This window comes from Callorhinus ursinus, unplaced genomic scaffold (assembly GCF_003265705.2).
Source record: "Callorhinus ursinus isolate GAN/ISIS: 27379988/994484 unplaced genomic scaffold, GSC_fseal_2.0 scaffold23, whole genome shotgun sequence".
NCBI classification, from domain to species: Eukaryota; Metazoa; Chordata; class Mammalia; order Carnivora; family Otariidae; genus Callorhinus; species Callorhinus ursinus.
In genome coordinates this window covers 15280248-15306177 of record NW_027397085.1, presented here as the reverse complement: position 1 = coordinate 15306177, position 25930 = coordinate 15280248, and the positions used below count along the sequence as shown (strand labels likewise).

Below are 25930 nucleotides of genomic sequence, written 5' to 3'. Positions count from 1 at the left end.
AAATAAATAAATAAATAAATAAATAAATAAATAAATAAATAAATAAAATGTAGACTAGACAGAGTGCTTGCCCTCTTGGAGTGCATACACAAGTAAACAGTTCTACAGCATATGGTCTACAATAGCAATGAGCCTAGAGTGCTTTTGCAGCAAAGAGGAGATTGTAGTTAATCCAGCCTGGTAGCTAGACTCATGGGCAGAGATGAAGAAAGTCTTCCTGGAGGAAGTCATGTCTGAGCAGATCTTTGAAAGGATAAGTAGGAGCGAGGCTGGTGTATCCTGAAGAAATGTAACCTGGGGATATCTAGTAAGAGCAAGTTAACACAGACTAATCCAGCTGAGACTTTTACACTTGAGATGGCTTGTGGTTCTCCGTACTGCTAACCTCCCTAGTCCAGCATACAGAAAAGTCTCAAAAAGGAGTAAAGGTAGACTCAGGGAAAGAAAGTTCAAGTCCCCTAGTGGGACAAATCTCCAAATTCAGGAACAAAATCTAGAAGTGTTGACCACCCACCTTCACAGAGAGGTTAACACAGAGCCAAAAATCATTGCATGAAGAGGACTGTCCATACAATAGATGGGGAAAGAAAGACAGCCTGCCTATTTTAGCAATTAGATGCCACCCTTCATATAAAAGAAATAATTTAAAATTTATATGGTGAGCAAACTTTAGTAGACTGTGATAGTTCTGTTAAAATTACAGAAGCTGATGTGAAACTGAATGCAAACTGTAAGGCAGAAATCTCTTTAAAATCACAAAAACAAAGGGGCACCTGGGTGGCTCAGTCGGTTAAGTGTCCGACTCTTGCTTTCAGCTTAGGTCATGATCTCATGGGTTGTGGGACTGAGTCCTGTGTTGGGCGCTGCATGGAATCTGTTTAAGATTTTCTCTCCCTCTGCCCTTCTTCCCCCCTCTCTAAAATAAACAAATCTTAAAAAAAAAAAAATCTCAAAAACACAGTTGGTTACTCACCGGAATTTTCTAGCACTGCACAGAAGGGTGTGCAGGGTAAAGGTTTTAAAAGACAGAATGACCTCTAGAGAGGAGAACAAGATTAATCAAGCTCTTTTTGCTTTAATTTCACCAATTTTCCCATCTAGCTCTAGAACTCCTAAGCAGAATTACCTACTTGCAACTTCGCTCAATCTTCACTTTGTCTACATATATAAACAATTTTAAATGAATGCCTGGGGTATTCTAGTTTATGGACCAGTTTCCTGAGTGTGGCTGGCCTTGCATTAACTCACTTAGGCCCTAAGAACATATTTTTCCCTTCCAAGCACACTAAGTGACTTTTGTATCTAGGTATCCAAATTGGCCAGTTTGAGGACTATCCAAGGAGACCTTAGACACAGCTTCCAAGAGAAGTGGGTAAAATTTCCTGAAAGACCTTACTTTGCTATAGCGATAACTCAACACTGAAGTAGAAAATTCAGAGCTGGAGACCCACCTGCTTTACTTATCCTAAAACCCCTGTCTTGTGAAAAGCAACACATCGACTACACTGCAGCTAACAAGAACCTAGAGGATCTTAAAAGGGTGTGTGAACTGATAACCTTAGACTCAAAGTGCATACAGAATTTTAAGTGGTGGCCTTTAAATACAGTCTTAACAAGCTGATATAATGAACTAAAATTGAGAGTACTTTTTATTATACAATAACCAGCCTACATGACTTCTCCTAACAGATGTGATTTCTAATTGGATTAAAGAATTTCTAACATGTTTTCCCTCTAAATAACCCACATGAAAATACTTGACATTCTTTAAATGCTTTTGTTCACTCCCTCCTATATGAGAACATAAAACTACAGAAAATACAAGTGAGACAAAACAACAACAACAACATATATCTAGAATTACAGAGCTGGGGAAGCATTTAAGAATTATCTAAATCTACCCCCTAAATTCAGACAACCAGATGGGCAAATGAGTGTTGTATTTTTCCTTTAGCATTCTTCAGAGCAAAGTAAAAAAAGCCTTAGAGAAGTCATCTGTCTTTCCCTGAACTTTCCGCTGAAAAGGAGGAGCTAAAAATGGTCAAAGCCTTTAGGTTTGCTAAAGGAGAGATGGAACAGTGGAGTTATGTTCTAGCCCGGAAGTTAACAGTAGTTTTTATTTCAGATCACTGGAGGGAAGAGGCATCTCAGGCAGATTGACAGCATGTCCTGCAATACTGTGGGCTGATACCAATCACAAGGCCAGGACCTGTCTGAGTTCTGCCAACTTGCTCTTAGACCTGAGTTCTGGGCAGTTGCAATATTTCTGAGTCTCTATTTTCTATCTACAAAAATGAGGATAATATACACCCCTCTGAAAGGTTTTGTAAGGATTAATTGCATGGTTAACCTTAAGCACTAAATAGGGTAAAGGCTTTACCTTAATAGAGTGAGATCAATAAGCTAAGATGCACTCCTGGAGGCTAAGAACTGAACGTTATTTACCTGTACCTTAGCATAACCCACAACACCACAAAGTCAATTCTAGACAAACAGGCCAAATTACACCATAATACAATTTTGAAAGAGGGCCAGTCCTAGTCATCTCAACACAAAGCTCTTGGAAAAATATACAGTGACATTTCACCTTCTTTGCAAGCTGTGGCACTTTAAATATTTTTTAAAAAATGACCAGTATACTTAGGAATTTAACACATGATTGATGTACATTCATTTTACATTATTGGAGAAAATGTAGCTTATTCAGTAAATAATGTTAGGGCGAATAGGTAACCAAGTGGAAAAAAAATAAATTGGAATACATATCTCATCTTATACCAAAATAAATCTTCAGGTGCATCAACAATTTAAACACAAAAAATAAAACCTTAAAAATATCTGGTGGTTAGGGGAACTGAGTAAAGAAGAGTACGTGGAATCTTTCTGTACTAACTTTACAAGTTCCTGTAAATCTATAATTATTTCAAAATAAAAAGGTAAAAAAAACATTTTAGTGAAACCTGAGGTAATTATTTTTTAATACTGAAACAAGGAAGGCCTTTCCAATAATGACACAAAACAAAGAAGAAAAAGATGTTAATTAAATATGGCCACCTACGGGGCACCTGTGTGGCTCAGTCATTAAGCGTCTGCCTTCGGCTCAGGTCGTGATCCCGGGGTCCTGGGATCAAGCCCCGCATCAGGCTCCCTGCTCAGCGGGAAGCCTACTTCTCCCTCTCTCACTTCCCCTGTTTGTGTTCCCTCTCTCACTGTGTCTCTCTCTGTCAAATAAATAAATAAAATCTTTTAAAAATATGCCCACCTACAATTAAATGTTTATGCATGTCAAAAGCCTAAGCATACAAAATCAAAAGACAAAACACAGAAAAATATATGCATCTTATATTCCATCTCATATCCTGAAATACATGCTTCTCATAAGCTAATTTCCTTAATATATAGGCTACCAGCAAATTAGTAAGAAAAAAGCCAATACTCAACAGAGAAATAGATAAAAGATGAACAGTTTATAGAAAATGAAACAGAAATGGTGCTAAAAAACATACAAAAAAGACAACCAACCTTAGTCAGCCATGTGACAAATGCAAATTCAAGCTAGAAAAATAGAAATACCACTTTTTCCTGATCAGATTGGTTAAGACCATAAAGTTTGATGACATAGTTTGTTGGCCAAGGTTTGGAGAAACAGTTAGTCTCCTACATTGCTGACAGGAATGTGAATTGGCACAACCTCTAATTTGGCAATAACTGTTGCAATACAATTGTTCTATGTGTATGCTTAATATTTGTGTGAAAGATGCACATACAAGATTTTGTACCACAATCTTCTAATAGCAAAAGAAGTAGAAACTATCCAAATGTCCACCAAGGTGAGACTTCTTAACAAGCTGGTATATTCATACCAGGTAATCCTATGTAGTTATAAAAAAGAATGAAGCAGCTTTATTTATCTGCTATGGTGTAACTGCTACAATGTATTATTAATGCCCAGTACAAGACAAGTATTTCTTTGTTATATGCATAAAATATCTCTGGAAAGACCAATAAAAAACTGGTAACATTGGTTACTTATTTGAATACAGTTAAAATTTAAAACAAGATATATATTTATTAATGTTTCCTACATATTATGGCCAAACATGGAGGGAGTGAACCAAGCAGCAATGATCATAATTAAATACATTTACTGAGTTCTTGGTACAGGCCTGAGACCACATCATACCTAAAAACAGATTATTCACTAAATAGGGACGGTAACATCATCCACACAAGCCAAAGTCCTCAGAAGATCGCATGGATTTAAGAAAATTTGATGGGAGACCCCAAAATATTGAAAATTAGCTGACACAAATCAGGTGTTATTTATCTTTGTAGCTCAATTTCTTCCTCATTTCCAAACTAGCACAGATCCTTGAAATAAAGCTCATGAATGAATGAATGACAGAAAGGATGAATGGATGGGATAGATGGATAGACAGACAGATGGAATGAAAAAAACAGATGGGTGATCAGAAGAAAGAATAGAACTGAAGGCTGTGATCTACCTCTGCTCCTATTTCCTTGTGACAGTGGGTAAGACTTACCTGCCTGTACTTCCCTGTACAAATAGGAGGTGCCAGAATGTATACGTGTTTAAGAGCCATGATGATCCCAACATGACTTGATGGATAATTACTAATATGGTCGGCAAAATAATGCTCAAAATAATGCCCCTGAAATGTTCATGCCCTAATCCTTGGAATCTGTGACTGTGTTATACTGCAAAAGGGACTCTACAGATATAATTAAGGTTATAGACCTTAAGGTAGGGAGATTAGTCTGGATTATCCAGGTAGGCCCAATGTAATTACATGAGCCTTTATAAACAGAGAACTGTTTCTGGCTGCAAGAAGAAAAAGACAAAAGAGATGTGGCAGAGGAGGAAGGCAAAGAGATTCGAAGCATGAAGATTCAAAGCACCATTGCTGGCTCTGAGATGTAGGGGACCATGTTTGAGGACTGGAGAGAGGCCCCTAAGCATATCCTCTAGCTGACAGCCAGCAAAGATACAGGGACCTCAGTCCTAACAACCACAAAGAACTATTCTGCCAGAAACCTGAATGAGCTTGGAAACAGATTCATTCTAGAGCCTTCTGAGGAAAGGCCGGACGGCCAGCACCTTGTGAAACACACAGCAGGGCAATCACCCTTGTCAACCTGGACTTCTGACTTAGAGAAGAAAAGAAAGAAATAATATGAATTTTAAATTTGTGTTGTTTTAATCCACTAAGTGTGTGATGATTTGTGACTACATGTTAGGCCCTGCGCCAAGTACTGAGGATAGAAAACTGGGTACAGGTTCTCAAGGGGTTCGCAAATACAGAAACTCACTGACCAGTACAAGGATAGAGGTTGGCACAGCACACTCCAGACTGCAGAGGGCAGGCACCTAACTGGTGCGACCTCCTCAGACTGTTTGCTTATCACTGCTTTAATCCCCTCCCCATTGAAAAAGCCCTTCCCGCAATGAATTAGACCATCAACCTTATCACAAGTCAGAAATTGCAAGCCATCCTAAACTCCACTGACCCCTCAAGACCTGTGGTTTATATATCCCCCTAATAATATTTCTCATAAAAGTCCCTTTCCCTACTACTTCCCTCAACCCCTGACCGCTCCTTCCTGACATTGATCATCTCTTACCTGGCTTACTTAGCTCTCAACTAACTTTCCAGATTCAGTAGCCATCATTTCCCATAATCCACCTGAGCCACCTCTCAAGAATTAAATTGATCGTGCTGTGCGCCAGGTCAAAAATCCTTCGAAGATGGCTTACAAGAAAAAGTGTAACTCCTTAGCTACCCTTAGCAATGCTGCTAAACTCCAGTAGGGCAAAAACTGTCTCTCCTTGGCTTCTAATCCCAGGGCCTAGGAAGGATCTGCTACATAGCTGACTCTTAGAAACTATCTGTTGAGTTAATAAAATCAACCCCTGACTCCAGCTTCATCCCTAATCTTATAGCGGCCCCCTTGCACTATGCACCTACTACGACAGACTTAGCAGTCCCAGGCTGCTCCAATGGCCCTCACTCTATGCTCTAATTTTTCCTCGTGGCTAAAAAGCCATGTTCCTCTAGCTGGTAAGCAGATCTCATTTTTTTTTTTTAAGATTTTGCCCTTCTCTAATAGAATTTCTCCTGCCCTTACAGCTCAACCAATCAGGAAAAGTGTCTGGTCTCTTCTGAGCCCCTGATGTAAGCTGCCCCCCTTCTACCATTGCACTGACAGCAACCCTCTAGTGCAATGCTACTCAAAGGTGGCCTGTGGACTGGTGCTAAAGCACAAATGGTTTATTACCTGTCTGGATCGAGCTAAGTTCAGAAATCAAATGTAAGCATTTAGAAATGTTTATGGCAATTGGAACTGCAGTGACATCCAAGTATGTAATACTCGTTAAACAAGATATAGACCAGTTTGGGTGTTGCTGAATTTGTGTGGTGAGTCACATGTGGCACAAACTGCATTTTAATCATGTACAACAAGACCACTTCTTGGTCCATGATAGAGCAAGATCAAACAAACAAAAAACCCTATTGGTCCACTACCACAGATAGTCTGAAAAGCATTGCTCTAATGTGCTCAGTCAGGTATGTTCTCATCTCCCACTTTCTGGGATGTTATTGGCTGCCTAAAACAATGCAGTTGTCCAATAGACATCAGTGAGTAAATCAATAAGGACATGAATGATTAGAGACTTCCTGAAAGACATGAGATCTAAGCTAATTTGGTAAAACCTTAAGTATGTTTACAGTGAGAGGAAGAAACAATAGAGAGATTCAGCAACAAAAGCTTCAATTTTTCTAGCAAAGTAGGAAGTGAAGCCAATTGCTGAGAGTTTATAAAATCAGGTTCAGTGGGGTGGTTCTGGAGAGCATGGGAAGGATAGGGTAGCTTTTGAGAGGAATGGAAAAATGAAATCCTTCAAGGACAAATCCAAAGCAGTGGTACTCAATCTTGGTTGCACAATGGAATCACCTGGAGATTAAGAAATACTGATGTCTGAGTTCCACCCCCAAAGTTCAGATTTACTAGGCTTTGGCAGCCAAGGCATTGGGTTTTTTAAAGTTCCCAAAGGCTTCTGTTATGCAATCAAGGTTGAGAGTCACTGAGTGGAAGGATGAGGTAATTGGAGGTCAGAGTTAAATTGCTGGAAACCATGAAGTGATAGATTCACCATTCCACCCAATTTTCTGCAATAGTGTTCAGCTGCCTGGATATATGTGCAGAGGACGACTGGAGGGTCGATTTGGAGTGGGTACTTTGCCAGATACATATGAAAGTGAAAAAAGTATATTGCTGAGAAACTGAGGGAAAACTAAGGTCTCTCTGAATGTGAAGAGAGGGAAGTGTAGGACAGCTGAAGGGAGTGTCACTACGGTTGGAAGAGGCGTCAGTATAGTTATTTCTTCTTGACACATGTTCAGATGATAAGGCTCAGTGACTGGTCATGAAAACAAGTGGCCCCAGTGCTGTAGACATGATCACAGATGGGTCAGACAAGGAACTCTGTCTGACAAAGCTACTCACACGCTGGCATCAAAAAGGATTTTTAAAGTCTCCCAGCGTGAAAGTAGATGTGGGGATGGAGAGGTGGACAAGTCAGATGCTAAAATCCACAATGCATTATTGGACTAAAGAGGAAAATGATAAACAAAGAGGGTTAAGAGATGCAGGGCGCAGACAGCCTGAGAGGGAGACATTCAGAAAAGGAGAGTTTTGTTTTGTTTTATCGTGGAAGTGAAAAATTATCAGTTTGATTCAGATGTGGCAATGGGAGGAGAGGCAAATTCTGGCCTGTCTCGCTTAATACGTTTCAATATGGGAGAAAGCATCCGTTTCTCTCACCTCCTCATCAAACCCATCAGGAAATCCTGACAAATCTGTCTTCCCTAAATATATTCTAGAATACACTAATTTTTCATTCCAACTGTGGTCCAAACCACTGTCATCCCTTATCTGATTTACTACAATAGCCTCCTCACTGGTCTTCCCAATGTCACCTTTGTCCTCCTTCAACATATTTTTTTTCAAAAATTTTTTTATTGCTATGTTAATCACCATACATTGGTCAACGTATTCTTCACTAGAGCAAAAAAACAAAATAAAAAATACCCAAGTCCTATCACTTCTCTGCCTAAAACATGCCAATGTCTTTTTACCTTACAACGGTGCATCCAGCGCTCCACAATCTGGACCCTGACAACCTCTCCTCTCTGTCCTCCTGTCCTTCCCACTTCTTTTCTTAGCTTCAGCCACATTGGGTTCCTTGCCCTTCCGTGAACACATCAAGAATGCTCTTGCCTCGAAGCATTTGAAACTACTACCCCCACCACTTGGAATTTTCTTCTTCAAGATATCCGCCATGGCTGTGGCTTTCCTTCTGTCAGATCTCTGTTAACACGTCACCTTCAGCACCTCACTACTATGTACTTCCCTATCTGTATTGCTTTATTTTTCTCCCTAGCACTTTTTAACATAATTTATCTGTATCTCACCAATATTCTATATTTATCTGTTTGTGTGATTCCCCCCACTCCTCCATAACACTCTAGAATATAAGCTCTTCAGAGGAAGGGATCTTTATCCATTTTGTGCATTGCTGCCTCTCTAGCACCAAGACAGTACCTGAGATGTGGCAGACACTCAAATATTTGTTGAGTGGGTGAATGGATGAAACTTCTCCTGCAGTGTAGGGACACAGGGTAGCGAGAAAGAGCCATATTCAGTTATGCATGGAAGGTGATGGGACTGAGGACCGAAGAGAATTTGTAAAAACAATGGAAGATGGTTTCAAAGGATAGAAGACAAGAGATGAAAGTGTAGTTAACAGTAGGAGACAACAGAAAGGCTGTAATACCCAGTAAGGGGTTTCTCTTTTAGGCCATAACTAAGAATCACAAGAATGAGAGGAAGAGTGGGAGTCAACTGGTCTCCAATTACCTTGCCTTTCAGACAAACCAGAATTGGCAATAACAGATTCAGTCCAGGTAGGAAGAGGGATAGGGTAGGAGACCCATTAGGGGAGGGAGATGGTACCCAGAGGTGGGTCATGTGGATTGATGAATCCTAGAGAACACAACAATCATACTTGTCTTTCCCATTACCTATTTAAACATGGAGAAAGTATCATATAATACATAATACTCATCCATGAAATATACAGATAAGCCCATAAAAGGAAGAAAAACAAGTGGTCCCAAAGAAAACTGTGAATAAGAAAAGTAACCAATAATAAGATTAAATTACTTCATCCTGCTTTTCTATTTATGGGTGCAATTCATTTATTCAGCCTTATCCACTGGAATACAGTGTTCCATGGAAGTAAACATTTTAGATAACAGAAATGCTTATCTGTAGGTGTAATTACTTTAAAAAGTACTTCTGGAAAAAAAAGAAAACATCTTTTGAAAGATTACAATCATCTAATACACTGCACTTGCCTGGATGATTTGGGGCTATTACTGAGAGCAATGGTATTAGAGCAGTGCCCTCTGTGACTACCAGGGCTGGAGCTCTGATCTTTGCCCTACACTAACAATTTCCAAATTGCCAAGCATTTCAAACACCTGCATCTACTGTAAGTAGATTTCCTGTCTCCTCCCTATCAGCTGGTTAGCCACCACACTTGGCTTGTTACCAGCATTCCCATTTCTATAAGATCATACTTATTCTCATTTGCTGTCCCTAATCTGCTATGGGACAGGAAATAAAATAACCAATGATGTTGGAATATTTAAAATAATGCTAAATAGACTATGATTAAACATCAGAGGCTCTCCCTATGGGTCAAATACAGATTTATTCAATGGACTTCAGGATACAGTTTCCTCTGCTCGGGGATGATTTCTCTGCTTTCCTACTGATTTCCAACAGCATTTTAGGTACTGAACCTTCATGATAAATGTCCTCTGAGTTAGCAGCTGTTCCTGTATCTACACAACCTTCTTCATTCAGTTTTAATAAAATGATTACTATTAAGGTGTCTCAGTTCTGTTTAACAAATTAAAAACTAATATAGAGATAGGACAAGATTTGCATTTATTCCAGGTCTGCGAAAGACATCTCCAGTTGAGGACTAAATCTATAATTTGGTTATTTTAACCAGAGAAAAGATTTTCCCAAGGAAAGTGCAGTTACATGGAGACATATTTATTTAATGCATAATGTATATAAAATATATTTGTAATAAAGATATTATTGCTAAATAGCATTACTTAATTTTTAGGTAAAATAATTTTGGTATGAAAGATTCCAGAAGCAGCAACTTAAACTAATATTTCCCCCCACTATTTATCTGGACAGAAAAATATAGCTTAGTTCAATACTGTCTCAGTGTGAGCCTTTCCAGCTATAGCCCTTGCAAACAATAGCCCAGTATCAGCCAACAGAAATGGCAGGTAATACAAGATAAGAACAATGACTGCCCTATAAAAGTGGTCATGGCGAATATTTACAAATGTATTTCTAGGGAAACAAAGAAAGACTTTTCTTCCTAGTTTTACATGAGATATTTAAATAACTTCCATGGATTCTCCTCCTGGTGGGAGAGGAGGTAGACAAGGGAGAAATTCTAGTTCTTCTGGCTTTAGCTACCATTGTGAGTTGTTTTGTTTTTTTTTTTTTAAGGGTAGCACTAGGATTTACTGAACTGTGCCTAGTACAGGCGCTGGGGCTTGCTCATGGTGCTCTTGATGTATAAAGCTCGGACGTTCTGCCAATTCTTCTTGAGCAAGGACATCAGGAAATTGACCGCTAAGTGGATGTTGTACACAAGCTCGTCATCTGTCATCTTCACATGGCCAACAACCACTGCCAGACACAGCACTTTCTTCATCTGGAATTTGATGGTGGACTTCACTTCATCCACTTTGGCCACATGTTCTCATTGTGGGTCAGCAAGGAAGGGAACTTGCCAGCCTTATTCAGGCCTGAGCCCAGGATTCGTGGGATCTGCTTGATCAGAGATTCTGAAGCCAAAAAGGCATCATACTTCTTGGCCAACTTCTTGACTAATTTCTTATTCTTGTTGAGTTTCTTCAGCGCCTCAATATCCATGTGGGGAATATCCACTGCCTTGGCCTCATCACAGTGCTGCTGATCCCCCAAAACACATACGGAGAACTTGGGGCAGGGCATGGACTTAAGCCTGACGGTGCCCGAGAAGCGTTTGTCCTTCTGAGGGTCATAGTTCTTCAGACTGATCTGCAGCTCCACCGTCTCCAAAAACTTCCGGCACTTGCGCTGGTTCCCGTGCAGGATTCCCCGCACCGCCTCATACAGGGTGTCACGGGAGACTTTGCTGCTCATGGTTCTTTGTGCCACAGTCACCATTGTGAGTTTTAACCACCTGATTTGTGAAATATCTCACAAATACAAATTCTAACTGCCCCACCATAAAGGAATTGCCTGGAAGAGGCTACCTTGGTTAAAAGTCTCAAATTCTACAAATGGGCTTGTTCACTAACCTGCAATGATTACCAATGAATAGAAATGAAGAAATTCCCAGAGTCTCAAAGCATTTCCCAACCCAGTTTCTCCGAGACCAATTTGGGCATCACAATCCACCCATGTTTCTAGGCTTGGAACCTTGACCTCCTAACTTTCCCTCTTCCAGATCTTCTTTTCCACTCTGCACTATCTCTGCCCTTCTCAGTCCATCAAGGCTTTGTGCTGCTTCAAGGGAATCAAGCTCCCCCATTTTACACCCTAGTTTCCTCTCCACTGACAGTGTGACAAGCCAGCAACCTGAATTGCCCAATTCAGAACGCTCTGACCAGGTCTTTTCTCTTTTCAGAACCCTCTAGCAATATGTAATGGAATTTTGAACCAAGTTGGAATTCCTGATCATAGACTAGATTAACTAGACCCCACTTATCCTTTACCCTCCCCTCTCACTCTGATTCCTAATCAAATATTCTCTGGGCCAAGTAGATGTTCTTGCTGTTCCCCGAATTCTCTCTGATACATGCTCACAATAATTGAAACAGATATAAATTATTCAGAGATTCTCAGGATGTTGCCTTTTTCTTTAAAAGTTATCATGTACCTTTAAGAGCATTAAATTATTATTTTATTACAAGGTGTAATAATTGTAGTAATTTTTTAAGTCCTTATCTTTTGAAGATATACTGAAATATTTAGATGAAATAAGATTAGTCATGAGCCTGGGTGATGTGTTTATCCAGTTCATTATATTATTCTCTCTACTTTTACAAATGTTTGGAAATTTCCTTAATACGAGTTTTCTTTAAAGGAAGAAATAAAACTTCCATGTTGCAAATGCTTGTAAAGTTTTTTTTTTTTTAAAGTATACCAGATGACCCTTATTCTTCACTTAAATAGCTGTCAATTCTTTTTCCTCAAGAAAAACTTCAGCGTTTTAAAAATGCCTTTAAGAGGCTGCAAAGCAATTTATCAAAATGTTAGCAATGGTAATTTCCGGTTGGTGGGATTATGTGTGAGGTCTGTTTTTTGTTACAAGTTTTTTTGGTTTTGTGTTGTTATCTTCTGTTATGTTTTTCAATCTAAAATCAGCATATACTATTATGATAGTCAGAAAATAATCTGATTTTTCTGATTATATGAAAGTATGATTTTTTACAGTAGACAGAGAAAAATATACTTTTATATTTGCCATGAAAAATAATAATGAAAAACATGAACATGAAACTCCAGTTATCTACAAAATGGCCTGTAGTTTGACAGCAGGATGGAAAGGGTGAATTCTGACGGTCACTGGGGAAGTGTGTGCTAGAGAAGATAATTCTGGAATGATAGAAAGATTGGGAGGATTATGGACTCATTTTGGCAGGACAGTCTTATTGACTAACACAACTGAGGGCTCATAATGGACCCTCTAAGAGCAAATGGCCCAGAGGAGTCAGGCATTTCTGGGAATGTGATATACAGTATCATATACAATTTTCATTTTAAGCTTGGTTTGGGCAGGGTTCATGACTGAATGCTGATATGTAGCTATATTTTTGTTTTCTCTTTGTTTTTTTGTTTTTGTTGTTTTGTTTTGCTTTTTTTAGGTGAAGAGGGAGATAGAAGAGAGGAAAAGTTTCTCTCCAACCTTGAATGAGAGGAAATACTTCATGTGTTTTTGACTCTTTGGGCCCCAACGTCATTCTCTCCTCCTCCTCCTTCCCAACATCACTTTATTTTGTGCAGAACTATTTGCCCATTCTTTATGTGAGACCAAGCTGGGAAGCTTGATACATACAGCAAGATCTTTATTTTCATGCAGTCTACTTGTATGGGAAGATACACAAGCAAAGAAAAACACAAACATAAATAAGACAAATAGTGGTAAAAGTTTGGAAGAAAATGAAACAGAACAGAGTGATATGACAGGGTCACCAAGGGCAGAGGGCTGCAAGAGTACAAGCGTAGTCAGAAAGAGCTAGAACATTTGAGAGGATCTGAAGGGCAAGTGGTCCTGGAGAAGACAATGAGGGCAAAGGCCTGGAGGCAGGAACAAACTCACTAAGTCAGAGGAACAGAAAGCAGAGCACAAGGGAGAGTGATGCTGGATGCCTCAGGGGCCTGGACACACAGGGTCTTGAGGCCTCAGTCAAAGAGCAGGGGTTTTATTCTAGGTCCAGCTCGGGAAACCACCAGAGGTTTTTTTGTTGTTGTTGCAGATTATTTATTTTCCTTTTTTAAATTTATGGTAAAATACACATAACAAAATTTACCTCCTAACCATTTTTTAAGTGTATTACTCAGCAGTATTTAGTATGTTCATATTGTTGGTGCAAACACAGCCACCATCTATCTCTAGAAATCCACATCTTGCAAAATTGCAACTCTCATCAGAGGCTTTTGAGCAAAGTAGTGACAGGATCTTTTAAGCAAAGGAGTGACAGGACTTATGTTTTTATTTTTTTTTCTGTTTTTTTTTAAAGATTTTATTTATTTATTTGAGAGAGAGAGAGAGAGAATGAGAGATAGAGAGCACGAGAGGGAAGAGGGTCAGAGGGAGAAGCAGACTCCCCACTGAGCGGGGACCCCGATGCGGGACTCGATCCCGGGACTCCAGGATCATGACCTGAGCCGAAGGCAGTCGCTTAACCAACTGAGCCACCCAGGCGCCCAGGACTTATGTTTTTAAAAACTAACTTGGTTGCTCAGTAAAGAATTGATTGTAGTGAGACAGAAGGATTAGGAGTTTACTGAAGTAGAGAGATTCAGGATACGTTTTGTGGACGTAGCTGACCAGTTGCTGCTAATTTGGATGTGGGCATAAGATAAAGTCAGAAATGAGGAGACAATGTGACTTCTCTATGTTTACAACTCCAGTGTCCAGCCCATAGCAAAGAGGCAATGTTTAGTTCGTAAAAAAGTAGAAGCCTTTATTCCCAGAGAGTTAGGACAACAGAAATGAAAACTACCATGCATGCTGGAGATGATATCTTTTCACCAGGGTCTAACTATCTGTACTAATTGTATCCTTGTAAGATGGATAAAGTCCACACAGTTGGGTCACGTCAACATTATATGCTTAACTCCACATTCACATTAAAGACAAATCCTTAACCAAGTAGAAAAAAAATAAATTGGAATACATATCTCATCTTATACCAAAATAAATTTCAGGTGCATCAACAATTTAAATAGAAAAAATAAAACCATAAAAATATCTGGTGGTTAGGGGAACTGAGTAAAGAAGAGTACGTGGAATCTTTCTGTACTAACTTTACAAGTTCCTGTAAATCTGTAATTATTTCAAAATAAAAAGATAAAAAACACTTAGTGAAACCTGAGGTAATTATTTTTTAATACTGAAACAAGGAAGGCCTTTCCAATAATGACACAAAACAAAGAAGAAAAAGATGTTAATTAAATATGGCCACCTACGGGGCACCTGTGTGGCTCAGTCATTAAGCGTCTGCCTTTGGCTCAGGTCATGGTCCCGGGGTCTTGGGATTGAGCCCCACATCGGGCTCCCTGCTCTGCAGGAGGCCTGCTTCTCCCTCTCCCACTCCCACTGCTTGTGTTCCCTCTCTCACTGTGTCTCTCTCAAATAAATAAATAAAATCTTAAAAAAAAAAGACAAATCCTTTTCCATGTACACAGTCAAATTTTATTAAGCATTTTACTTATATGAAATATATTATTTCATGTCTTTCCTAAATCAATAGCTCTTATCCTTTGAGACTCAACTGCTATGGGCCATGTTTCTGATCACATGTATATACAAATCTGATGTTTTGGAGAGTTATGGACCTTCTGAATTCCATCCATAGGCCAACCTTAGATTAAAAAGCCCTACTCTACTTCATGTAAGTTATTATTGTCTATCATTATGAGAATCTAGACTTTATTAGCCCAGCCCTGGAGACTCTGGAGAAACGTTTCAAAGAGTTTACTTTAATTAACATCTACAATAAATGTGTTATCAAGAACCAATACTAATTTAAAAAATATCTTTGCATCTTCAGCAAAACTGTTATTCAAAGTATTATACATGGAGTTATTCAAGATCCTCTTTCAAAGGACCTACATGATAAATCCCTTCTACAATTCATTCCTGGGGGAAAATATTATCTGTGTAATGTGTAAACATTACACATTTACGTTTTATTTTTTAAAAAACAAACCATAAGAATTGTGAAAACATTCTCTTACTTTTTCAATATGAGCTCCCAGCTAATAGTTAAAATTTAGTGTTCCACTTACCACAGCTACATTACCTACGTGTTCCCTTCTACACTTGGATCTTACTATATTTATTATGAGCATTTCAAATCCTTTTTGAAAAAGTGGAACGTAAATTATACATTATCACATGCAAACTTTGCCAACTGTCCTATTTCCTAAGCATATCGTCTGCCCTCCTCCATGCTGTTTTTCTAAAGTTTCTCAAAGGCCACACAGAGTCCGTGGCAGGATGTACAGTCAGAATATATGTACTGCAGACCCAGGTTTACCACTCACCACTTAGTGACCTTGGCAAAAATAATTTACATTTCCTGGAGTCTACTATAGTAGCCCCACAGATGTTACTTCCCTGAGATTGTCAGGCAGTCACCTACAGGGGATGAACTTGGGCTAACGAAAGAGAACAAGCACAGGAAGGGATTGCTAAATGAGACAACATGGCTTGTGCTGGATGGTTTAGTCATCTTTGCTAACATAATGTATTTTTCTTCCTTTACATTTCCAGTCATAGCTCAGGGTTGGGTTTTATAATACATGGGCCTGAGGACATCATTGTATTGCTTTGAGCTTCAGGTGTTCCACACATAACACAGGGGAAACATGATCCTTGCCCCATTCATATTCTACAGTAAGGTACAGGGAGTAATCAATATTGTTACTGATAGACAAAGATGGGGTGGGTAATTTAGGTACTTCAAAATTCAGTAGTAAAGGCATGTTCAGAGTTAAGGCTAACAAAAAATAATGAGGAGGTTAGAAAGCACCTGAACTCTGATAAGGAGAAAATTGTTTCTGGCCCAGGATGATCGACAGGCCTGTGGCCTTGGCTAAATGACTTGGCCTCACTGGGCCTCAGGTTCCTCATCTGTCAAAGAGGAGGTTGGCCTAAATGATCACTAAGGTCCTTTCCAGGTCAAAACACTTTAATATGTTATTAATAAATTATCTACATGCTCATGTCCCAGCAAAGGTTCTACCTCTTCACCCCTTAGGTGCTAGGACAACAATGAGGCATGACCCGGTGTGAGTGAAGCAGGTGTCTATAGGAGTGTGAGCAGCATCTTCATGAACACATCCTATACTGGCTGCCTCCTTTCTCTCTTCCTCCTGATAATGTCTAGAATCACCTCTTCAATAAATTGCTTACCAAAAAACCAAAAAAAACCTTTACTGAAAATTCAGGTGAAAATACTACCTTATAAAGTGGTAAGAGCAGGGTCGCCTGGGTGGCTCACTGGGTTAAGCATCTGCCTTGGGCTCAGCTCATGAGCCCAGGGTCCTGGGATCAAGCCCTGCATCAGTCACCCCACTCAGTGAGGAGTCTGCTCCTCCCTCTGCCCTTCCCCCTGCTTGTGCTCTCTCTCTCAAATATTTTTTTAAAAAGTGGTAAGAGCATGGGCATATGGGCACTAGGGTTCAGAATAAAATGGATCTGATGCCCAGTTCTGTTACTAACCACTTGACTTAGGGCACATTACTTAACATCTATACTGCATCAGTTTCCTTGTCTAGGAAATGGGAACAATATAACCTTCCCAATAGGGCTGCTATGAAGATTAAATGAGATAAGGCATATGTAAAATTTATTCCAAAGCCTGGCATATAGCAAGTATTCAATAAATGCTATTACTCTAAAAATGTACTTTTATTTTTTTCCATTTTACAAGTTTGGTCTTTTTCCACTAACTTGTTATAATGCTTCAGAAAATACTTATTATGCTTCTAAATAGTATATTTAGTAATTGAATCTAGAATAAGTTACACCCTGCCTAATTCAACTTGTCCAGCTTAGTAACACTAAGAAATTTATTAAGTTTAACAGACTCTAGCTAATACTATACTATAGATTTTTTTTTCAATTTTTGCTTTCAATTTTTATGGAAGTCACTTAAAGGAGGTGGAAATCAGCCCTAGGATCTACATACTGGTTCACATTATTAAAATAAACTTGAATGTTATATGGTTGCTAAAAGCCTAATTTAAAACAAGAAATATGAATTATGTGCCATTAGCGTGATATGGTAAGCAAAGAAAAAAAAATTTCCATGTATCCTGCTTCTCACATTCTCAAAGGCAAAGTTTTCCTTTGTTAACGTAGGCCCATAGAATAACAACAGAGGCAAACGCTGTGAATGCTCACCATGCTATGGTATCAACTATTACAGTCAGACTAATAGCAGCAGGAATTTTGACTGGTTCTGGCTGGTTAATCAAAAAAAAATTGTCTGGGGCTTGAGCGTCTGATTCTTGGTTTTGGCTCAGGTCGTGATCTCAGGGTTGTGGGAAAGAACCCTACATCAGGCTCCACGCTCAGCGCGGAGTCTGCTTAGGATTCTCTCTCCCTTTCCCTCTACCCCTCCCACCATGCGTGCACTCTCTCTCTCAAATAAATCAATCTTTAATAAAAAAATCTGTTTAAAGAATCAAAAAACTGTGTACACCCCATAACATTTACTTTACCTTAAGACATATATGAATTCCCCAATTTCCTAAAGTAATTCCAACATTTTCCTTGAAGAATTCCTCTCCCCAACTTTTCTTATACAAATCACAGTCAGAATTTATCTTCTACAATTTCTAGTTTTAATTTTCTAAGTGGACTGAAAACTAAAAAACAAAGACAATAAACTTGTAAAGCAAGGGCAGGATATTTTCTTTCAAATGTTCACAATTTTCTCTCTAATCTTTCACAGTTTTCCTGCCCACTTTTTTAGTTGCTCACTTTTATGGACTCTTTCTAAAGAATTCAATATTCCTTTCACAGAAACAATACTCTTTCCTCTTGCACTTACATTTCATAGATTTACACAACTATTACTGGTATTTAAATGATCTCATCACAATAACAAGTGTAACTGGCACCAACAGGTTTATGATAAATACAATAGACTGCTGTTGAGCCAGTAACCCAGAGGGGATCAGGCTACTAGCAGCCCGTGTTCACCAGGCCTGGCTGCACTCAGTCTACTTTAAGGGGAAATGAAGAGTATAGGCTCAGCTCATTGGGTCAACCTGTTAGATGTCAAGAGGACTGTCCTTTATTAGGATAAACCAAATGCAATTGCCAACATCTAACTGTCTTTTATCTAGAGAAATGGCAAGTGCCTATGTCCAACCTATTTTTTAAGAAACATGAGCCACGTTTAATGTTAAGTTATTATCTACTACCTATTTATTTTTCTCCCTTTGAACAATGAATAATACTTCCTGCCACGTTATTTTTTAAATTCCACTCTACATTTACTCAGGAACTCATTCTAAGCTGCTGGATAATCGGTATCCGGACTCTGGTTTCCTAGGAATGTTACTTCTACCTCCTATCTTTCTTCACGTTAATGTCACACCTGTTAGAATTTCAGAGGCCAAAGGTATAAGCAGGTGCCTTCTGGCTAACCGAATGAAAAACAGCAGAGGGATTAAAATGTGAGGTCAGCACTAGTTTGTTTATTTGCTTGCTTCTGAGACACAAATCATTTTAACCCACAGGAACCAACACAGCACTGTCTGCCTAGAGAAGGCAGGAAAAAGCTAAGAAGGGGAGTGGGTAGAGAAGCCCCTGGACAGACCTAGGATAAGTCGTCCTTAAATATGAGCACCCTTTACTGTCCTTATGCTGTCCTTGTTCTATCATTTGATTGTAATAAACAAACAAATACATCCCAAATGTGCTATTAAGACAAAACCCAGACATTCGGGACAGAAAGGAGAACAGGCTGTATTTACGTAAGGAACTACTAGCCAAACCCTCTTGCTCTAGTTCCTCCCATTTCTACCACTGACCCTAAACAATCTAAATCTTGTTTAACTTTAGGGTTGCCCTTATGCCCTCACCAAACTACCACATGATATCAGAACCCTAGTGTGTCTTACACCCTCTAAAATATCAACCCACAGAGTTAGTATGCAGAGCGTGAAGAGCTTAAATATTGCAGTTTTACCTGGGTTCAGATCCTGGCTGCACACTTTCTACAGTGTATGCTGAGCACCTTGTCTGCTTTCTTCAACTGAGCACCTTTCTTCACTTTTCTGCACCTATGTGTACTACGAGAATCATGGTACAGACCTTGTCAGCCTCAGGGGATTCATGAGAAAATGCATGTAAAGTGCCTTGTTGCAACTATCATGGTACCTAAAAAGATGCCTAAATATTCATCAACAGGAGACTGAAAACTTAAATGCAAGCTTGAGCATTTTATAAACATGTGGCACAAGGACAGTCATAAAAGCTTATTTTCTGTTCCAAAATTGTTATGCCAACAGAGCATAATCAAGACATCTAATGTAAACACTGAAAGTGGCTGTCCCTTTCAAAGAGAGATGAACCGTGAGCTGGCTATCAGGTAGAAAAGAGAGAGAGAGCCTCCACCAGGAGGAGGAGAGGCTTCAGAAAGGTGAAGATACAAATGCCAGAGGGATGCTTTTAAAATTCAAATGTGAACAGGCCCCTCACCTCCTTGCATGTCTCCAAGGGCTGCCTGGCTGCCCACAGATTTTAGGAGAAAATCCAAATGCTTCAGGTGAAACAAGGCTCTCAGCAAACTGCGGACCTAGGCAACCTCACCTCACACCCTCCCCTGCACCCTCCGCAAGGCATCTGTCTTCTCTCAGCCTCAATCGGATTTCCTGCCCTCACCTCATTTCTCTGCTGCCCTAACTCCCACTCTTTCTTCTTTCGGCTTAGGAGGGCGATTATGCCTACCTTCTTCCACTTGGCTTCCCCAACACCCTGTGTTGCTCACAGTTGATCGCACGGCACCGGAATTGTTTACCTCCCTGAAACCCTGGCCATTCTGCTGATCACTTTGCCTGACACAAAATGGGCACTCATTTAAATGTTTGTGGAATAGGCAACTTCTGAAACTCCCTAATTTCGGCTAGATTTAGTTCTATAACCTTATATCCAAGAGGACGAAGAAACTAGGCTGCTGTGTTCAAAGGCTGTGAGGCTGCTTCCCAAGATGGATGAAGGTTTTGTGTTTCACATGGCAGACTTGTATGTTATATATGATATGGTAACTTAGTTCATCTGAGTAATAGCCTGTTTAGAAGTATTTTTTTAAGTTCTATTTTTTTAAAGATTTTATTTATTTATTTGACAGAGATAGTGAGAGCAGGAACACAAGCAGGGGGAGTGGGAGAGGGAGAAGCAGGCTTCCAGCCGAGCAGGGAGCCCGATGTGGGGCTCGATCCCAGGACCCGTGGATCATGACCTGAGCGGAAGGCAGACGCTTAACGACTGAGCCACCCAGGCGCCCCTGTTCAGCAGTATTTATGGTGGTGTGGCTACTTCTATCATTAACCAAACAGATAATTTTACTTCCCAATGTAATATGTGCTTTTAATACATTTAAATTAGGAATAATTGGAAATCCTGATTTTTTTGAAGATCAGTCTTATAAAATGCTAAATTTGCATTCATTTTCAACTTCTTCATAACTTGTGGGTGGTTCAAATTGGATGAGTGACAGAAACACATCTAAGATATACTCCTCTCTCAAAATGTATTTATGGCAGGCTTCTTTCCATGCTATATGATGTGTCAGATTAAAATTCAAGGTTAGTTCTCAATTTAACATGCTAATATACAAAGCCTCCAAAATTATTTGTTTGGTAAATAGCATTCTCCTATATCCTAAAACTGTTTGCACACATAGCACACCAAGGAGAATAACCGAACAAATTAGGAAAAGTCTTATTTCTTCCACTCAACTATAAATGATTTGAGGACAGGGATTTTCTTTTATGTACGTTCCAATGTCTGACATAAAGAAACAAACCCCAATTCATAAAGTGACATAACTGCAAAGGTATTACTGTAACAGGTTGTTTATAATCGTTGCTAATACACCTGTTCAACAGTAGAGGATAGAGCAGACATTACAACTGCTGGAATATAACACAAACAGTAGGAGTTTTGCAAATCATATTTGGAAATCAGAAGGAAACATTAGCTAAGAGTTAGAAAAAAAAAGGAGAGAGACAAAGGCAAAAATCGCAAAACATCCACTGTGGTAGAATTACGCTCAGTGGGTCGAAACTCTCTTTGGTTCCCTAGTCTCACTTTAGGGACCTCCTTCGTTTTCTCTTCTCCTCACTTCAAATGTCGGCAAACCTCCTGACACCTCCTCTTGGGACTAGTCCAGGCTCACATCACCTTTACAGAGCTTTTGGGAAAAGGCTCCTATTAGGCATGTCTGCACTCTCATCCCACTATCATCACATCTCCTGCCAGAATAAGACAGTCATTCTACTGCTAAGTATATCTACTGTTGGTCATCTCTTCATTTATGTTTTATGTATTTTTATGTATATATTATATTTTGAAATAAAAGATGGCTTTTTTTTTGTATGTTACTGTGGTTGGTTTTATGTCTTGTTTCGCTAAGGTAAGATTAGGATTCATAACTATCCACCGACATGGTCCTACAGCTACATTACTAACTGTAACGCTTAGCCAGGATAACTGGATTCCTCTCCACAACAGTCAGGTCAGCAGAGGCTTTTCTCCTCTTCCACAATGTCTGCCAGCTACTCCCAAGTCTTCCACTGCAAACTACTTAACACCCTTTGAAACCTGGCTTAAAAGTTTCAAAACAGTTTCTACCATCATCCAAGCACACCTGTGTACTACCTTAATTCGTACTGCATCATATCCTGCAAACATTTACCAAGCAACTACTACATGTAAGACCTGAAGATTTAATGTCCTAAGCTGTTTACATTACCCAACAGGAGAAAATGACAAACGACAGGTGATAAATCACAGGGAGACTGGGGAAGAAGCATCAGGGAGGGTAAGGTTCGATGAAAGCTAGAAGAAGAGACAAGGTAGAAGTTGAAGAGATATCAAGATTCAGAGAGAGGTGACATGAGACAGGACTGCTGAGTTTTGCACCTGAGTGACTAGGATGATGATGGGGCCCCTGACATAAATGATGTTAACCAGAAATGCTTTGAGGCAAAAGAGGGCAAGTCCACAAGGAATATTACAATAGAAACTGACAGATGTTACTCGAAAACTAAGTAAGACACACGAAAAGCACAGAATCTTAAGTCACGTAACTAGAGGTGATAACTTAAGTAACAGGGTTCTGCGAAATCTCTCAAAATAATGATAAATAAAAATTAAAAAGAACCTAAACTAGTACACAGCCACACAAGAGGTATCTGAGAATGAGAACCTGGTCAGTGATGCTTCCAAGAGCTCAGGTCAGGACTTCAGGAAATAAGGAGGAAGAAAGGAATGCTACTTGAGGCAGTATGCACAGTGGTTGGTCCAGGGCCCCTGAGTTGGAATCCCTTCCTGCTACTTGTGTGATCTTGGGCAAGTTATGAAGTATCATCCGTAAAATGAGGATAACATAATCCTTCAACCTCACGGGATCACTGCGAGGATTAGGAGTTAATGTAAGTTCTTAGAACAGTGCCCGTCACATAAACACTAAATAAATGCCTGCCTCTGAGGGGAAAAGATTTTTCTAGTCTTCGGTGACCTTGGGGAGAACAATTTCTGGCCAGTAGTAGGAGCAGAAATTACAAAGTAAGGGAATTAGTAAGCCCGTGAGCAGTAAGAAGCCAGGGGCAATCACAAAGTATGGATGATTCTTTCACAGCAGTTGAACGATAAATGGGAGTTGTGAAACAAAAAGTAATCTGCGAGTATGGGGTTAAGTTAAGATGCTTTCCGAGGGGATATCTCAGCAAGAGGGGAAAGGCTTGGCTCACCAAAACTATTCTTCAGTCGGCGTGGGACGTGTTTCCCCAACCCCACAGGGAGCTCTTCGGGGGCAAGACCCCGAATCCTTCCGGTCCCGGCTCCCCAGGGAGCTCGAAGGAACGCTCGCTCCGCATCCGGTAAGTTTAAATCAGCGCTGACTGATAGGGGGGTGCATTTCCCAACCAACGATAAGTTGAAAGATGAAACAACAGGCTTTCCCATCTCCATCTCCAGCACAACCTGTTCTACGGCTCAGTACTCATCACCCTCCTCAGCCAGGGGCAGTCGCCGGGACACAGTGCAGCTCAGGGAGCCAAAGAGGCAGCGCCACGCTGCGAGAGCAGCCCCCCAGCCCAAGTTCATTCCGGCCTCGAGGACACAAAAGCGCCCCAAAGGGGAAGGAAGCAGAAAGAAAGGGGCTCGGGAATTTGGGGGAGTGGAAGGCTAGCGAAGCCATATCCCGGAGCTGGGGAAGTGACCTCCGTGGCCAAGGTCGAGCAGGTCCTCTTCCCAGTCCCACCAGCGAGCCCTCCCGCCCGGAGTAGCAGGGTCCCCGCCCCGCGGGAGCGCTCGGGGAGGCTCAAAGCCCCGGGGCGGCCCGGGAGCACCGGCCCTTTGGGACGCCGGGGCGTCGGGGGGCTCCCAGGGAGCGCGCAGGTGAGCGCGGCGGCCCGCCCTCCCTCGGGAAGGGCCTTCGCCCTCCGCACCCACAGGCCGTGGTGCTAGAACTTCCGAAGCGCCTCCCCACAGCCCGCGGAGGGCCTGGCCAGGCTCCCCGGTCTCCCGCACCCGGATCCCGCTGCCCGCCCGCCGCGCCCAGGTCCCTCCATCCGGCTGCTCCGTACCCCTGCCGACCGGGTTTTTCTCCCTTCCCCCATCGCTTCTCCGCGCCCGGGAAAAGTTTAGCCCCAACCCACGGGCTTGGAGTCCCGCACTCACCCTGAAGGGAGCGGAGCCGAAGCGGCCGGCGCGCGCGGGAGCAGAGGGCGGCGGCGGGCGGCGGCGTGACCGCAGAGTTCCTCACAGCGGCCCCTGCTGCCCCAGCCGCCGACCGAGCTGGAAAAGGGGAGGAGGCCGCCGGGGTGTCACCTGCCCGCTCTCCCACCCCGCCGCGTGACGCCGCGCAGCACCGCCCCCGCCCGCCGCCAGGTACCCGCGAGGGGCGGGAGGGAGGAGCCAGCCGCTCTCCCGGGAGCGAGTGCCCCGCCTCCGCCCGCCTCCGCGCCCCGACCCCAGGACCGTGGCCAGCTGCTTTGGGATATGGGTTCTGTCCTTCGGACTGTTAATTTCTTTCTCATCGCCCCTGCCATCACCTGAGGTCATCTGGAGGCGTAACGTAAATAGTGTTAAAGTTGTCGTCATGCATGACTCAGGAATGAATTGTAGAAAAATGTGAAAGGAGGAAAACCTGGCCGAGGTGAGGCTGGAGTGGAGGGGGAAGGAAAAAAAAAAAAAAAAAGGAAATCCCTGCTTCTGATAAAGCTTTTCAGAGGGTTAACTCATATCTAAAATGGAGGCCAGACCCAACCAAGGAGAGCCCAATCTGGGTCAGCTCCATCCCTGCTTAGTAAGAAACTGGACAAAAATTGCTGCAAATATTGGGGAGTGGAGGGGGTTTTTAGAGCAATGAAAACAAATAAAAATCTAAGTTAACTTTTTTCCTGGTCATACTAGCTGCTGCAGAGAACAAAGTCTAGCAAAATGATTTCTCCTTATCTGCTACTGTGGGCTTGGGGAGTGGAGCGAGGATGAATGTCAGGTATGTGTATGCACGCTCCATTACTTTTTTAAACTTACCTGGCCTTGTGTCTAGTTATGATCCTCTTAACCTCTGTTAAGTTTTGGGGTCATGGCATCAGTAGCAGGGAGGCAAAATAGGAGTCGGAAGAAGTTACCTGCTTAGGAAGCAAAACCAAGAACTGGAATTGAGTTGTCTTTTATTTTATTTATTTATTTGTCAGCATAAGCAAGGGAAGCAGCAGGCAGAGGGAGAAGCAGGCTCCCCGCTGAGCAGGGAGCCCAACGTGGGACTCGATCCCGGGACGCTGGGATCATGACCTGAAGTGGAGGCAGACACTTAACAGACTGAGCCACCCAGGCGCCCCTTGAGTTGTCTTCTAGAAACTTGAAAAATAACCCTGGGCTGCAGTCTTGACCCCAGATCCTCACAAACGTGGCCTCTGGGTTTGTGCTGTAAGTTTCAAGCATGGAATCTTGACAAAGGATCCAGACGACCAGGTATGGTGGATAGGGAGAACATTCAGTGGGCCAGAAGTGTATTTTCTGCACATAGAGTTTGCCTTCCACACCTAACCCTATTGAATTGAACAAGAGGCTTTAAATGCTTTGTGTAAAAAATGTTGAGAACCCACATAGTTAGCTATTGAAAGGAATGCAAAACACATGAAAGCTCAAGTTTAAGAGAATGTTGAAGTCAAGGAAACTGAAGATTTCTCCTTCCTTTTAGGTAAACTCTGCTTTCATAATAAAAACATAGTTTGGTAGATTTGGAAGATCTTTTGTGAATTGGGGATATTTGCTTAATTG

General features: G+C 41.2%; 1 protein-coding gene and 1 pseudogene across 1 annotated transcript in view; both read right to left on the bottom strand.

The window, feature by feature from the left end:
* Nucleotides 1–24591, bottom strand: part of ELOVL7 (ELOVL fatty acid elongase 7) — a 78030-nt gene extending 53439 nt beyond the window's left edge. Inside the window, exon 1 of the mRNA XM_025892447.2 lies at nt 24323–24591. The gene's annotated coding sequence lies outside the window, so the exon portion shown is untranslated. The remainder of the gene's footprint in view (nt 1–24322) is intronic.
* Nucleotides 10655–11308, bottom strand: LOC112839485 (large ribosomal subunit protein uL1 pseudogene; annotated as a pseudogene).
* Nucleotides 24592–25930: the final 1339 nt, after the last annotated feature.